The sequence below is a fragment of the Camellia sinensis genome, chromosome 9 (assembly GCF_055761805.1).
Source record: "Camellia sinensis isolate YWXY chromosome 9, ASM5576180v1, whole genome shotgun sequence".
NCBI classification, from domain to species: Eukaryota; Viridiplantae; Streptophyta; class Magnoliopsida; order Ericales; family Theaceae; genus Camellia; species Camellia sinensis.
This window is the reverse complement of record NC_138969.1, coordinates 51,098,879-51,116,080: the sequence shown is the minus strand read 5'-3', so window position 1 is coordinate 51,116,080 and position 17,202 is coordinate 51,098,879. Positions and strand designations below refer to the sequence as shown.

General features: G+C 36.5%; 1 protein-coding gene across 5 annotated transcripts in view; it reads left to right on the top strand.

Moving 5' to 3' along the window:
* The first annotated feature begins 723 nt into the window (after positions 1 to 723).
* LOC114321184 (equilibrative nucleotide transporter 3) overlaps positions 724 to 17,202 on the top strand; it is a 41,072-nt gene continuing 24,593 nt past the window's right edge. The window contains exons 1-2 of one of the 5 annotated variants that reach the window (XM_082886803.1): positions 724 to 1,024; positions 1,174 to 1,452. The gene's annotated coding sequence lies outside the window, so the exon portion shown is untranslated. Of the gene's footprint in view, positions 1,453 to 17,202 lie in introns of all 5 variants that reach the window. The other 4 variants (XM_028268321.2, XM_028268323.2, XM_082886802.1 and 1 more) reach the window with 4 other exon arrangements.

The window sequence follows — 17,202 nt, the reverse complement described above, 5'->3', positions numbered from 1 at the left end:
TAATTAATCAATTTAACTCTTATATATGCGTATGATTGTGAACCAAACATAATGTAGCCAATGAAATCCTTGGACAAATTAACCTCTATACTTGTTGCAGCATGGGATTTTTTGTTCCCAAATTCTTCTATCATTTTGTTCCAATGTACTTTTATTGAATCATGCTTTGAGATTCCACATAATTTAATGATTTGGAATGAATTGAAGATAGGCAGACAGGAGGGCAAAACTATGGATGCTCGCAGCTTGAGAACTTCTAATCTGACATCCATCCAAAACTAGGCGGATTGGAGAAAATAAAATCAATTTGCAACTGTCTGCCGGATTGGCGGATGCGGATTGAGCAGTTTGATGGATTGGCGAATGGATGTGAATCAGTTTGACAGTTTATATTTTACAGATTTTGAACATAATAAAACTTGTCGACATAATTTTTTTTTTTTTTTTTTTTGAGGATATCATTCCAATCTGTCTTATTAATAATAACCACAAACATGGATAATAATCCAAAAAACCTCTATGTTAACAATGACTGCAAAACTAGGGGTAGTCGCAGTTTGATTGCGATCTAGTAATCTCCAATCAGCCATCCGTCCAAAACTAGGCGGTTTGGAGAAAATCAATTTATATCTGTCCGTTTATCATCACGCATCCATCCAAAATGCTATGGATCGGTTCGGTTCGGTTCGATCGATTTAGACAAATCGGTATATCCACTGAGCATCCCTGGGCAAAACGATTTGAGAACAGATTATTTTTGGAAACACAAACGAATCAGTGGCATATAAGCAAGGCAACAACACTAGTTTGCTACTGATTAACTTGGACTTAGCATTGTTAAATGCACTTTCTTCAAGTTAATCATATTGATATACTCACTTTCTTCATTTTGGGTCCTGTTGGTGGACTCGTGTTTTTGAGTTTACTGGAATAGCAGGATGGAGATTCCTTGTGGAACACTTGTCAAGATTTTTTTTCCTCCAACATTTTCTCAGCTTTAAGTCCACCAATCACTCTTTCATAGGTGAAGATTCCACATATATCATCAACTGGAAAAGCATCTTTAATTCACTTTCTTTTAGACTTTGACACTCACCAATCCTTGCAAAAGTAAGTTCATCTTTGCTGACTCTTCTTCTAGTCCTCTTCATAAGCTCTCTGGTCTTTATACAGATCAATTCAAGACTAAAACATCATATATATCATGTTACCCTCTTCCTAGCTGCTTCATTGATCTGATATTTTCACCCAATTCAGGTATATGTTTCCAAACTCTCTTGAAAATGCTAATGACAGCCCAAATAATGTCTTGATGAGAGCAAGAAAAAGTGCTTAAAATATATTATAAAAAAAATGCTTGAAAACATGTAAAATTGTTTAGAAATGTGTGAAATGTGCCTTGGGAATCCAATGTTTCAGCAATTTTTTCAAAATTTGATAAGCTGTTAATAGGTACTATCTGTTAATTTTGTTAGCATACATGACCTTTTCCAGGGTTGGGACTTGGCAGTGTTGGACAATCTTCACCGTATTTAAAAAGATATAATTCTGTTGTGTACAAAACAACAACAAGAATAAAAGAAATAGAGAAAAGGAGAGAATATGTTTGATTACAAAAATCAAACTCGAAATAAAAAATAAATAAATAAAAACAAAACAGATTTTATTTTGTTACAAAAACAAAATTAAAATCTGAATAAATAAACAAATAAAATAACACTGAAAGTAATTAAATAACTTACTTGATTTAATTTCTTCGAATTATTTTTGTGATCAAGTCCAGTGTTTAACACTGTCTCCTTAAGACAGATTCGTCCTCTCCACGGTGCTTTCAGAATTCGGACGTCTATCTCCCAGGATGAAATGATCTTCCACAAACAATAGCAGCACTACTAATTGTTTGCCTTACGAACACACTTAGTGTTTACACTCTTTCTTTTGAAAATAAAATGCAGCAAGATGAAGAATAGAAAACAGAAGTGAAATACGAAATTTCTGAATGTAAACATCAAATGAGGGTGGTCCTATTTATAGATGTGAAGGTGGCTCTTCAATTTGAATTAAACAGGTATGTAACTCTTTGTTTTGAATTGAACAGGTATCATACCTGTTGGGTTTTGAATTCAAACAGATAGTAAAACGGGAAGGGCCCTGTTTGGGTGTGCATTAATTCCAAAACAGTTTATTTCTGTTTGAAACCGGGAAGGGCCCTGTTTGGATGAACAAAAAAAAACCAAACCAATTTAATTTGAATTATGGATTTTATTTTAATAAAAAATAAAATTAAATTCAAATGTTTTTGGCCCAAAAAGATTAGAAGCCCAACCCAACCACACACCACGCACCCGCGCCCAAGCCCAGCCCAGCCCGCCCGACCGACCGGACGGACGGCGGCGGCGGCGCGCGCGCGCGTGTGTGGTGATTTTTGGGTCTAATGGGTCTAGCCCATTTTGCCCATAACCTCTCCCTCTAAAACACTTGGGTACCCCTTGGGGCACACCCCAAGTATCTCACCCTAAGCCTTATAAACCCTTTCAAAACCTCCCACCAAATCAATGTGGGACAAGCCAATTTACAACCTTAAGGAATTTCCACCAAAACTCCATTTTCATGGAGCACACTTTGGCTTCAATTTCCCATTCACTCGGTAATGGTTTTGAGCAACCAAATATACCACGTGAATCACAACGCGGCATAGAACGCGTTACCACTTTAACCCGAGTAAATTGACACTCGGGGCCCACCTAAAAAATAGACCAAACTTAGGAAAAAATTCTGGTTTTATCCAGAATTTTATAACCATTTCCAACAATCCCCCACATGAATGGAATTTGATGACAACGGAAATGCAACAATATGCAGACTTAACGAAAGAGTATAAGTCGAAAATATCTTGCATCAGGATAGGTAGTTTTCGGCTTTGAACCTTCCATAGTGATAACCTATCGGACTTACTGGCTAACCAATGGACGCGATGCCTTGAATTGTTCAGCCGTTTGTGTAAGCCAAGACAATAGATTTCACACAAAATATCTTCTAACACATCGTGGTTCTCACTGTTGTGTTCATTTTGGCCTTGAACGCACCTGGTTTTCATAAGTGTTTCTAGAGAATTTAGCCTCTTCATTCTCATAGAACCGGCCCCAGTTCAACACTCATATAGGTGATTCTTATTGTGAGTATCTCTTTATACTCGTCTTGATTTTATGCCTTAATCAAGATATAAGTAATCATTAAAAGCAAAGCTTATCCTTATACCCCTGCAGACAACATATGTTGCAGATATCACTCTCACCATAGGAATGGGTAGGAATTTTAATCCCTTGGTGATTTCTGGCGAGCCATACATAACTTAGTTGTCCCTTTGAACTTAGTTCTTGGGATCTCCAGTCATATAAGTAGGGTTACCATTATGACGACTCTTATGTAATAGGCTTTAATCCCATCCCCTTTGATGAACTATATACTAGCTCTTTTGTCAAACCTTTAGTTAACGGATCCGCAATATTCTCTTTAGATTTTATATAATCTATTGAGATTATTCCGTTTGACAACAATTGCCTTACGGTATTATGTCGACGACGTATATGTCGTGACTTACCGTTATACATGTGATTCTGTGCCCTGCCTATTGCAGATTGACTATCACAATGAATGCAAATAGCTGGCACAGGTTTTGGCCACATTGGAATGTCTTCTAAGAAGTGACGAAGCCATTCTGCTTCTTCACCTGCTTTGTCTAAAGCAATGAACTCGGATTCCATTGTGGATCGTGCGATGCAAGTTTGTTTCGTGGACTTCCAAGAAACAGCAGCGCCTCCTAGAGTAAAGACATATCCACTAGTGGATTTTGAATCTTTAGTATCCGATATCCAATTGGCATCACAATAACCTTCGAGTACTGCTGGATATCGAGTAAAGTTCAAACCATGATCACGAGTAAATCTTAGATATCTAAGAACTCGAATGATCGCTTTCCAATGGTCTTCTCCAGGGTTACTAGTGTACCTACTCAATTTACTGATAGCATAAGCTATATCAGGACGAGTACAATTCATTAGGTACATTAGGCTTCCAATGATTTGGGAGTATTTTAACTGAGACACTGCATCACCTTTATTTTTCGATAAATAAAGACTGATGTCTACAGGTGTTCTAGCTAAATTCAAATCATCCTTGATAAATTTATCAAGAATTTTCTCAATATAATGAGATTGAGATAATGCATATCCGTCAGATGTTTTAGTAATTTTCATTCCTAATATAACATCTGCGACCCCCATATCTTTCATATCAAATCTTTTGTTAAGCATCTGCTTAGTTGATTTGATCATGTTTTGACTGCTTCCAATGATAAGCATGTCATCCACATAAAGACAAACTATGACATATCCTTGGTCAGTGTTCTTAACATAGACGCACTTGTCACATTCGTTTATCTTAAACCCATTAGTAAGCATTGCATGATCAAATTTTTCATGCCATTGCTTAGGTGCTTGTTTTAATCCATAAAGGGATTTTACAAGTCGACAAACTTTCTTTTCTTGTCCTGATACTACAAACCCTTCGGGTTGTTCCATATAGATCTCTTCATTTAGATCACCGTTTAAGAAAGTTGTCTTAACATCCATTTGATGTATTTCTAAATTAAACAACGCTGCTATAGCAATAAGCATGCGAATGGATGTTATTCTTGTCACAGGGGAATATGTGTCAAAATAATCCAGACCTTCCTTTTGTCTGTAACCTTTAACAACAAGTCTTGCTTTATACTTGTCAATTGAACCATCTGCTTTCATTTTTCTCTTGAATATCCATTTATATCCAAGAGGTTTAGAACCTGGTGGAAGATCCACCAATTCCCAAGTATGATTTTGCATAATGGATTCAATTTCATTATTAACAGCCTCTTTCCACAAAGGTGCTTCAGGACCTGTCATTGCTGCCTTAAAGCTTTGAGGTTCATTTTCTAACAAGTATGTCAGAAAATCTGGACCAAAGGATTTTGATGTTCTCGCTCTTTTACTTCGTCTTGGTTCATCATTAGTTAAATCCTGTTGGTCGAGACTATTACTAGTCTCTTGTGTTTGATTGTCATTAGTCTCTTGACTTTGTGTACAATCATAAGTTCTTTTCTGTGAACTTAATTCCTGTCCTTTCTTGTAAGGAAAGACATGTTTAAAAAACACAGCATTCCTTGACTCTATAATAGTGTTCACATTTATATCAGGTATATCTGATTTATAAGTCAGAAACCGATATGCACTACTATTCTGAGCATAACCAATAAACACACAATCTACTGTTTTTGGTCCTATCTTAGTTTTTTTAGGAACAGGTACTTCAACTTTTGCCAAACACCCCCACACTTTTAAGTATTTGTAGGAAGGTGGTCGACCTTTCCACAATTCATAAGGAATGCTTTTGGTTTTCTTGTGGGGTATTCTATTAAGAACATAATTAGCAGACAATATTGCTTCCCCCCACAAGTTCTGTGGTAAACCTGAACTTAGTAACATGGCATTCATCATTTCTTTTAGGGTTCTATTCTTCCTTTCAGCAATTCCATTTTGCTGTGGAGAATAAGGGGCTGTAGTTTGGTGAATAATGCCATGTTGTGCACAAAATTCATTTAATGGTGCATCATATTCACCACCCCTATCACTTCTAATATAAATCAATGAATTTTAAAACAAATTCAAGGAAAAACCAAAATAATTATGACTACTCAAGTCAGAATTAATGTTTTGACAAAATCATATCCTCATAAAAATTTTTGCCTAAGAATCAAACAATTCAAAAACCCATTTGATTGTATACATTCTTGCAACTCAATAACAAATAAATGTCACTGTCATAAAAATATTTGTGACAGAAGAAAATTAAATTATCTCAACTAATGCAAGAGATACACCCCCATATTAATAAAATGGTTCATGATTTAACAAATTCTACTACGCAAGTAAAATAATTATTAATGACATCTCATGTCACATAATTCAATAAACAATATAAAAGATTTCTTAAATTACTTCCCAATTAAACGGACCGATATAATTACATACATCTTCATGTTTAAATTTCTCTGGTATTTAAACACCCATTCAAAATTGATTAGAAATATTCAAATTAACATGCTTATGTCCAAAGTCGACATAACAATTTATCATTCCAAATCACTTGAAATTAATGTTAAGAAATAACTTGAGTTGATATCATACATGCATATCAAACGCATCAACTAAAAATAATGAATCAACAAAATAAATTAATCATGCACGATCCCATCACTTGCATCATGAAATAAAAGGATTCTCAACTCATAAATAAAATCCAACGCATTTAAACTTTACACTTCAAAATGACAAAGCATACCTTCATTTCCTCTCCACGGTGCTTTCAGAATTCGGACGTCTATCTCCCAGGATGAAATGATCTTCCACAAACAATAGCAGCACTACTAATTGTTTGCCTTACGAACACACTAAGTGTTTACACTCTTTCTTTTGAAAATAAAATGCAGCAAGATGAAGAATAGAAAACAGAAGTGAAATACGAAATTTCTGAATGCAAACATCAAATGAGGGTGGTCCTATTTATAGATGTGAAGGTGGCTCTTCAATTTGAATTAAACAGGTATGTAACTCTTTGTTTTGAATTGAACAGGTATCATACCTGTTGGGTTTTGAATTCAAACAGATAGTAAAACGGGAAGGGCCCTGTTTGGGTGTGCATTAATTCCAAAACAGTTTATTTCTGTTTGAAACCGGGAAGGGCCCTGTTTGGGTGTGCACTAATTCCAAAACAGTTTATTTCTGTTTGAAACCGGGAAGGGCCCTGTTTGGATGAACAAATAATCCAAACCAATTTAATTTGAATTATGGATTTTATTTTAATAAAAAATAAAATTAAATTCAAATGTTTTTGGCCCAAAAAGATTAGAAGCCCAACCCAACCACGCACCCGCGCCCAAGCCCAGGCCCAGCCCAGCCCGCCCGACCGGACGGACGGCGGCGGCGGCGCGCGCGTGTGGTGATTTTTGGGTCCAATGGGTCTAGCCCATTTTGCCCATAACCTCTCCCTCTAAAACACTTGGGTACCCCTTGGGGCACACCCCAAGTATCTCACCCTAAGCCTTATAAACCCTTTCAAAACCTCCCACCAAATCAATGTGGGACAAGCCAATTTACAACCTTAAGGAATTTCCACCAAAACTCCATTTCCATGGAGCACACTTTGGCTTCAATTTCCCATTCACTCGGTAATGGTTTTGAGCAACCAAATATACCACGTGAATCACAACGCGGCATAGAACGCGTTACCACTTTGACCCGAGTAAATTGACACTCGGGGCCCACCTAAAAAATAGACCAAACTTAGGAAAAAATTCTGGTTTTATCCAGAATTTTATAACCATTTCCAACAATCCCCCACATGAATGGAATTTGATGACAACGGAAATGCAACAATATGCAGACTTAACGAAAGAGTATAAGTCGAAAATATCTTGCATCAGGATAGGTAGTTTTCGGCTTTGAACCTTCCATAGTGATAACCTATCGGACTTACTGGCTAACCAATGGACGCGATGCCTTGAATTGTTCAGCCGTTTGTGTAAGCCAAGACAATAGATTTCACACAAAATATCTTCTAACACATCGTGGTTCTCACTGTTGTGTTCATTTTGGCCTTGAACGCACCTGGTTTTCATAAGTGTTTCTAGAGAATTTAGCCTCTTCATTCTCATAGAACCGGCCCCAGTTCAACACTCATATAGGTGATTCTTATTGTGAGTATCTCTTTATACTCGTCTTGATTTTATGCCTTAATCAAGATATAAGTAATCATTAAAAGCAAAGCTTATCCTTATACCCCTGCAGACAACATATGTTGCAGATATCACTCTCACCATAGGAATGGGTAGGAATTTTAATCCCTTGGTGATTTCTGGCGAGCCATACATAACTTAGTTGTCCCTTTGAACTTAGTTCTTGGGATCTCCAGTCATATAAGTAGGGTTACCATTATGACGACTCTTATGTAATAGGCTTTAATCCCATCCCCTTTGATGAACTATATACTAGCTCTTTTGTCAAACCTTTAGTTAACGGATCCGCAATATTCTCTTTAGATTTTATATAATCTATTGAGATTATTCCGTTTGACAACAATTGCCTTACGGTATTATGTCGACGACGTATATGTCGTGACTTACCGTTATACATGTGATTCTGTGCCCTGCCTATTGTATACATTAAATACGGTGAAGATTGTCCAACAATCTTATTGGTTTAGATTATATACCAAAGTTTGAAATTAATCCTAATCATAAATGTGAAATTTGTGTAGAAGCGAAACTAACTAAGGCTCCATTTAAATCGGTTGAAAGAAAAACCGAACCTCTAGAATTAATTCACACTGATGTATGTGATTTAAAGTTTATTCAAACTAGAGGTGGCAAAAAGTATTTCATAACATTTATCGATGATTGCACAAGATATTGTTATGTTTATTTACTTAGAAGTAAAGATGAAGCTTTAGAAATGTTTAAACTCTACAAAACAGAAGTTGAAAATCAACTTGGTAAAACCATTAAAATGGTTAGAAGTGATAGGGGTGGTGAATATGATGCACCATTAAATGAATTTTGTGCACAACATGGCATTATTCACCAAACTACAGCCCCTTATTCTCCACAGCAAAATGGAATTGCTGAAAGGAAGAATAGAACTCTAAAAGAAATGATGAATGCCATGTTACTAAGTTCAGGCTTACCACAGAACTTGTGGGGGGAAGCAATATTGTCTGCTAATTATGTTCTTAATAGAATACCCCACAAGAAAACCAAAAGCATTCCTTATGAATTGTGGAAAGGTCGACCACCTTCCTACAAATACTTAAAAGTGTGGGGGTGTTTGGCAAAAGTTGAAGTACCTGTTCCTAAAAAGACTAAAATTGGACCAAAAACAGTAGATTGTGTGTTTATTGGTTATGCTCAGAATAGTAGTGCATATCGGTTTCTGACTTATAAATCAGATATACCTGATATAAATGTGAACACTATTATAGAGTCAAGGAATGCTGTGTTTTTTGAACATGTCTTTCCTTACAAAAAAGGACAGGAATTAAGTTCACAGAAAAGAACTTATGATTGTACACAAAGTCAAGAGACTAATGACAATCAAACACAAGAGACTAGTAATAGTCTCGACCAACAGGATTTAACTAATGATGAACCAAGACGGGGTAAGAGAGCAAAAACATCAAAATCCTTTGCTCCAGATTTTCTGACATACTTGTTAGAAAATGAACCTCAAAGCTTTAAGGCAGCAATGACAGGTCCTGAAGCACCTTTGTGGAAAGAGGTTGTTAATAATGAAATTGAATCCATTATGCAAAATCACACTTGGGAATTGGTGGATCTTCCACCAGGTTCTAAACCTCTTGGATATAAATGGATATTCAAGAGAAAAATGAAAGCAGATGGTTCAATTGACAAGTATAAAGCAAGACTTGTTGTTAAAGGTTACAGACAAAAGGAAGGTCTGGATTATTTTGACACATATTCCCCTGTGACAAGAATAACATCCATTCGCATGCTTATTGCTATAGCAGCGTTGTTTAATTTAGAAATACATCAAATGGATGATAAGACAGCTTTCTTAAACGGTGATCTAAATGAAGAGATCTATATGGAACAACCCGAAGGGTTTGTAGTATCAGGGCAAGAAAAGAAAGTTTGTCGACTTGTAAAATCCCTTTATGGATTAAAACAAGCACCTAAGCAATGGCATGAAAAATTTGATCATGCAATGCTTACTAATGGGTTTAAGATAAACGAATGTGACAAGTGCGTCTATGTTAAGAACACTGACCAAGGATATGTCATAGTTTGTCTTTATGTGGATGACATGCTTATCATTGGAAGCAGTCAAAACATGATCAAATCAACTAAGCAGATGCTTAACAAAAGATTTGATATGAAAGATATGGGGGTCGCAGATGTTATATTAGGAATGAAAATTACTAAAACATCTGACGGATATGCATTATCTCAATCTCATTATATTGAGAAAATTCTTGATAAATTTATCAAGGATGATTTGAATTTAGCTAGAACACCTGTAGACATCAGTCTTTATTTATCGAAAAATAAAGGTGATGCAGTGTCTCAGTTAAAATACTCCCAAATCATTGGAAGCCTAATGTACCTAATGAATTGTACTCGTCCTGATATAGCTTATGCTATAAGTAAATTGAGTAGGTACACTAGTAACCCTGGAGAAGACCATTGGAAAGCGATCATTCGAGTTCTTAGATATCTAAGATTTACTCGTGATCATGGTTTGAACTTTACTCGATATCCAGCAGTACTCGAAGGTTATTGTGATGCCAATTGGATATCGGATACTAAAGATTCAAAATCCACTAGTGGATATGTCTTTACTCTAGGAGGCGCTGCTGTTTCTTGGAAGTCCACGAAACAAACTTGCATCGCACGATCCACAATGGAATCCGAGTTCATTGCTTTAGACAAAGCAGGTGAAGAAGCAGAATGGCTTCGTCACTTCTTAGAAGACATTCCAATGTGGCCAAAACCTGTGCCAGCTATTTGCATTCATTGTGATAGTCAATCTGCAATAGGCAGGGCACAGAATCATATGTATAATGGTAAGTCACGACATATACGTCGTCGACATAATACCGTAAGGCAATTGTTGTCAAACGGAATAATCTCAATAGATTATATAAAATCTAAAGAGAATATTGCGGATCCGTTCACAAAAGGTTTGACAAAAGAGCTAGTGTATAGTTCATCAAAGGGGATGGGATTAAAGCCTATTACATAAGAGTCGTCATAATGGTAACCCTACTTATATGACTGGAGATCCCAAGAACTAAGTTCAAAGGGACAACTAAGTTATGTATGGCTCGCCAGAAATCACCAAGGGATTAATATTCCTACCCATTCCTATGGTGAGAGTGATATCTGCAACATATGTTGTATGCAGGGGTATAAGGATAAGCTTTGCTTTTAATGATTACTTATATCTTGATTAAGGCATAAAATCAAGACGAGTATAAAGAGATACTCACAATAAGAATCACCTATATGAGTGTTGAACTGGGGCCGGTTCTATGAGAATGAAAAGGCTAAATTCTCTAGAAACACTTATGAAAACCAGGCGCGTTCAAGGCCAAAATGAACACAACAGTGAGAACCACGATGTGTTAGAAGATATTTTGTGTGAAATCTATTGTCTTGGCTTACACAAACGGCTGAACAATTCAAGGCATCGCGTCCATTGGTTAGCCAGTAAGTCCGATAGGTTATCACTAGGGAAGGTTCAAAGCCGAAAACTACCTATCCTGATGCAAGATATTTTCGACTTATACTCTTTCGTTAAGTCTGCATATTGTTGCATTTCCGTTGTCATCAAATTCCATTCATGTGGGGGATTGTTGGAAATGGTTATAAAATTCTGGATAAAACCAGAATTTTTTCCTAAGTTCGGTCTATTTTTTAGGTGGGCCCCGAGTGTCGATTTACTCGGGTCAAAGTGGTAACGCGTTCTATGCCGCGTTGTGATTCACGTGGTATATTTGGTTGATCAAAACCATTACCGAGTGAATGGGAAATTGAAGCCAAAGGGTGCTCCATGGAAATGGAGTTTTGGTGGAAATTCCTTAAGGTTGTATTGGCTTGTCCCACATTGATTTGGTGGGAAGTTTTGAAAGGGTTTATAAGGCTTGGGTTTGATACTTGGGGTGTGCCCCAAGGGGTACCCAAGTGTTTTAGAGGGAGAGGTTATGGGCAAAATGGGCTAGACCCATTGGACCCAAAAATCACCACACACGCGCGCGCGCGCCGCCGCCGCCGTCCGTCCGGTCGGTCGGGCGGGCTGGGCTGGGCTTGGGCGCGGGTGCGTGGTGTGTGGTTGGGTTGGGCTTCTAATCTTTTTGGGCCAAAAACATTTGAATTTAATTTTATTTTTTATTAAAATAAAATCCATAATTCAAATTAAATTGGTTTGGTTTTTTTTTGTTCATCCAAACAGGGCCCTTCCCGGTTTCAAACAGAAATAACCTGTTTTGGAAATAGTGCACACCCAAACAGGGCCCTTCCCGGTTTCAAACAGAAATAAACTGTTTTGGAATTAATGCACACCCAAACAGGGCCCTTCCCGTTTTGCTATCTGTTTGAATTCAAATCCAACAGGTATCATACCTGTTCAATTCAAAACCAAGAGTTACATACCTGTTTAATTCAAAATGAAGAGCCACCTTCACATCTATAAATAGGACCACCCTCATTTGATGTTTTACATTCAGAAATTTCGTATTTCACTTCTGTTTTCTATTCTTCATCTTGCTGCATTTTATTTTCAAAAGAAAGAGTGTAAACACTAAGTGTGTTCGTAAGGCAAACAATTAGTAGTGCTGCTATTGTTTGTGGAAGATCATTTCATCCTGGGAGATAGACGTCCGAATTCTGAAAGCACCGTGGAGAGGACGAATCTGTCTTAAGGAGACAGTGTTAAACACTGGACTTGATCACAAAAATAATTCGAAGAAATTAAATCAAGTAAGTTATTTAATTACTTTCAGTGTTATTTTATTTGTTTATTTATTCAGATTTTAATTTTGTTTTTGTAACAAAATAAAATCTGTTTTGTTTTTATTTATTTATTTTTTATTTCGAGTTTGATTTTTGTAATCAAACATATTCTCTCCTTTTCTCTATTTCTTTTATTCTTGTTGTTGTTTTGTACACAACAGAATTATATCTTTTTAAATACGGTGAAGATTGTCCAACAATAAAAGATTTAATTCTATTGTGTACACAACAACAAATAAGATTATGGCTACTACAACTGAAACTGCATTTGGCAGTGGTACTCCTATTGTTACACCTACATCGGTCCCTATCCAGAACCATGTTCATCATGGAGAAAAACCGGAAAAATTTAATGGTACCGAGTTTAAGAGATGGCAGCAGAAGATGCTGTTCTACCTTACAACTCTTAATTTGGCCCGGTTTCTCCATGAAGAGGCTCCAGCACTTAAAGAGGGTGAAAGTGATCGGCAAGTTGTTGCCGCTGTAGATGCTTGGAAACATTCAGATTTCCTGTGCAGAAACTACATCCTAAATGGCCTTGACAATATGCTGTATAATGTATACAGTCCTCTGAAAACAGCAAAAGAATTGTGGGATTCTTTGGAGAAGAAATACAAGACAGAAGATGCCGGCACGAAGAAATTTGTCGTCGGTAAATTTCTGGACTTTGTTATGGTAGACTCCCAAACGGTAATATCTCAAGTTCAAAGTTTTCAAATAATTTTGCATGATATTCATTCAGAAGGTATGTCTCTTAGCGAGTCATTCCAAGTCGCAGCTTTAGTGGAAAAGTTACCACCGGCTTGGAAAGATTTCAAAAATTATTTAAAACATAAACGCAAAGAGATGACTATGGATGAATTGATTGTAAGATTAAGAATTGAAGAAGATAACCGAAAGGCTGAAAAGAGGAATGGGAAAAATCCCATTGAGTCCAAGGCAAATGTGGTTGAACAAGTTCATAAACCACATAACAAAAAGAGGAAGTTTACTGGAGATGGTCCTAAACAAGGCGATAGTAGCAAGAAGTTCAAAGGAAAATGCTATAACTGTGGCAAAACTGGACATCGAGCTTCTGACTGCCGCCGCCCTAAAAAGAATCATGGAAGTACAAGTAAGAAGACCACCAATCAGGCCAATGTAACAGAATTGGATTACATCTCTGACGGAGTGAATGACATCAACCTTTCTGCTGTGGTGTCTGAGGCTAACTTGGTTGGAAATCCCAAAGAGTGGTGGGTTGACACTGGAGCAACTCGTCACATATGTGCGGACAAGAAGATGTTCACTACCTACAATGAGGCTGCAAATGGTGAACAACTTTTCATGGGAAATTCTTCTACTTCTGCTGTGGCTGGACAAGGGAAAGTAATCTTGAAGATGACATCAGGGAAAGAACTGACCCTCAACAACGTACTACATGTACCTGACATCCGGAAGAATTTAGTTTCTGGGTCTTTGTTAAGTAAAAATGGTTTTAGGCTTGTATTTGAGTCTGATAAGTTTGTATTAACAAAGAGTGGTATGTATGTTGGTAAGGGATACATGAGTGATGGTCTCTTTAAGTTAAATGTAATGACAGTTGTACCGAAAGTTGCTATGAATAAGAATAACACATCTTTTGTTTATATTCTTGAGTCAAATTTATGGCATGGTAGATTAGGACATGTGAATTTTGATGCTTTGCGTAGATTAATTGGTTTAGATTATATACCAAAGTTTGAAATTAATCCTAATCATAAATGTGAAATTTGTGTAGAAGCGAAACTAACTAAGGCTCCATTTAAATCGGTTGAAAGAAAAACCGAACCTCTAGAATTAATTCACACTGATGTATGTGATTTAAAGTTTATTCAAACTAGAGGTGGCAAAAAGTATTTCATAACATTTATCGATGATTGCACAAGATTTTGTTATGTTTATTTACTTAGAAGTAAAGATGAAGCCTTAGAAATGTTTAAACTCTACAAAACAGAAGTTGAAAATCAACTTGGTAAAACCATTAAAATGGTTAGAAGTGATAGGGGTGGTGAATATGATGCACCATTAAATGAATTTTGTGCACAACATGGCATTATTCATCAAACTACAGCCCCTTATTCTCCACAGCAAAATGGTATTGCTGAAAGAAAGAATAGAACCCTAAAAGAAATGATGAATGCCATGTTACTAAGTTCAGGCTTACCACAGAACTTGTGGGGGGAAGCAATATTGTCTGCTAATTATGTTCTTAATAGAATACCCCACAAGAAAACCAAAAGCATTCCTTATGAATTGTGGAAAGGTCGACCACCTTCCTACAAATACTTAAAAGTGTGGGGGTGTTTGGCAAAAGTTGAAGTACCTGTTCCTAAAAAGACTAAAATTGGACCAAAAACAGTAGATTGTGTGTTTATTGGTTATGCTCAGAATAGTAGTGCATATCGGTTTCTGACTTATAAATCAGATATACCTGATATAAATGTGAACACTATTATAGAGTCAAGGAATGCTGTGTTTTTTGAACATGTCTTTCCTTACAAGAAAGGACAGGAATTAAGTTCACAGAAAAGAACTTATGATTGTACACAAAGTCAAGAGACTAATGACAATCAAACACAAGAGACTAGTAATAGTCTCGACCAACAGGATTTAACTAATGATGAACCAAGACGAAGTAAGAGAGCAAGAACATCAAAATCCTTTGGTCCAGATTTTCTGACATACTTGTTAGAAAATGAACGCCTCCTAGAGTAAAGACATATCCACTAGTGGATTTTGAATCTTTAGTATCCGATATCCAATTGGCATCACAATAACCTTCGAGTACTGCTGGATATCGAGTAAAGTTCAAACCATGATCACGAGTAAATCTTAGATATCTAAGAACTCGAATGATCGCTTTCCAATGGTCTTCTCCAGGGTTACTAGTGTACCTACTCAATTTACTTATAGCATAAGCTATATCAGGACGAGTACAATTCATTAGGTACATTAGGCTTCCAATGATTTGGGAGTATTTTAACTGAGACACTGCATCACCTTTATTTTTCGATAAATAAAGACTGATGTCTACAGGTGTTCTAGCTAAATTCAAATCATCCTTGATAAATTTATCAAGAATTTTCTCAATATAATGAGATTGAGATAATGCATATCCGTCAGATGTTTTAGTAATTTTCATTCCTAATATAACATCTGCGACCCCCATATCTTTCATATCAAATCTCTTGTTAAGCATCTGCTTAGTTGATTTGATCATGTTTTGACTGCTTCCAATGATAAGCATGTCATCCACATAAAGACAAACTATGACATATCCTTGGTCAGTGTTTTTAACATAGACGCATTTGTCACATTCGTTTATCTTAAACCCATTAGTAAGCATTGCATGATCAAATTTTTCATGCCATTGCTTAGGTGCTTGTTTTAATCCATAAAGGGATTTTACAAGTCGACAAACTTTCTTTTCTTGCCCTGATACTACAAACCCTTCGGGTTGTTCCATATAGATCTCTTCATTTAGATCACCGTTTAAGAAAGCTGTCTTAACATCCATTTGATGTATTTCTAAATTAAACAACGCTGCTATAGCAATAAGCATGCGAATGGATGTTATTCTTGTCACAGGGGAATATGTGTCAAAATAATCCAGACCTTCCTTTTGTCTGTAACCTTTAACAACAAGTCTTGCTTTATACTTGTCAATTGAACCATCTGCTTTCATTTTTCTCTTGAATATCCATTTATATCCAAGAGGTTTAGAACCTGGTGGAAGATCCACCAATTCCCAAGTATGATTTTGCATAATGGATTCAATTTCATTATTAACAGCCTCTTTCCACAAAGGTGCTTCAGGACCTGTCATAGCTGCCTTAAAGCTTTGAGGTTCATTTTCTAACAAGTATGTCAGAAAATCTGGACCAAAGGATTTTGATGTTTTTGCTCTCTTACTCCGTCTTGGTTCATCATTAGTTAAATCCTGTTGGTCGAGACTATTACTAGTCTCTTGTGTTTGATTGTCATTAGTCTTTTGACTTTGTGTACAATCATAAGTTCTTTTCTGTGAACTTAATTCCTGTCCTTTCTTGTAAGGAAAGACATGTTCAAAAAACACAGCATTCCTTGACTCTATAATAGTGTTCACATTTATATCAGGTATATCTGATTTATAAGTCAGAAACCGATATGCACTACTATTCTGAGCATAACCAATAAACACACAATCTACTGTTTTTGGTCCAATTTTAGTTTTTTTAGGAACAGGTACTTCAACTTTTGCCAAACACCCCCACACTTTTAAGTATTTGTAGGAAGGTGGTCGACCTTTCCACAATTCATAAGGAATGCTTTTGGTTTTCTTGTGGGGTATTCTATTAAGAACATAATTAGCAGACAATATTGCTTCCCCCCACAAGTTCTGTGGTAAGCCTGAACTTAGTAACATGGCATTCATCATTTCTTTTAGGGTTCTATTCTTCCTTTCAGCAATTCCATTTTGCTGTGGAGAATAAGGGGCTGTAGTTTGGTGAATAATGCCATGTTGTGCACAAAATTCATTTAATGGTGCATCATATTCACCACCCCTATCACTTCTAACCATT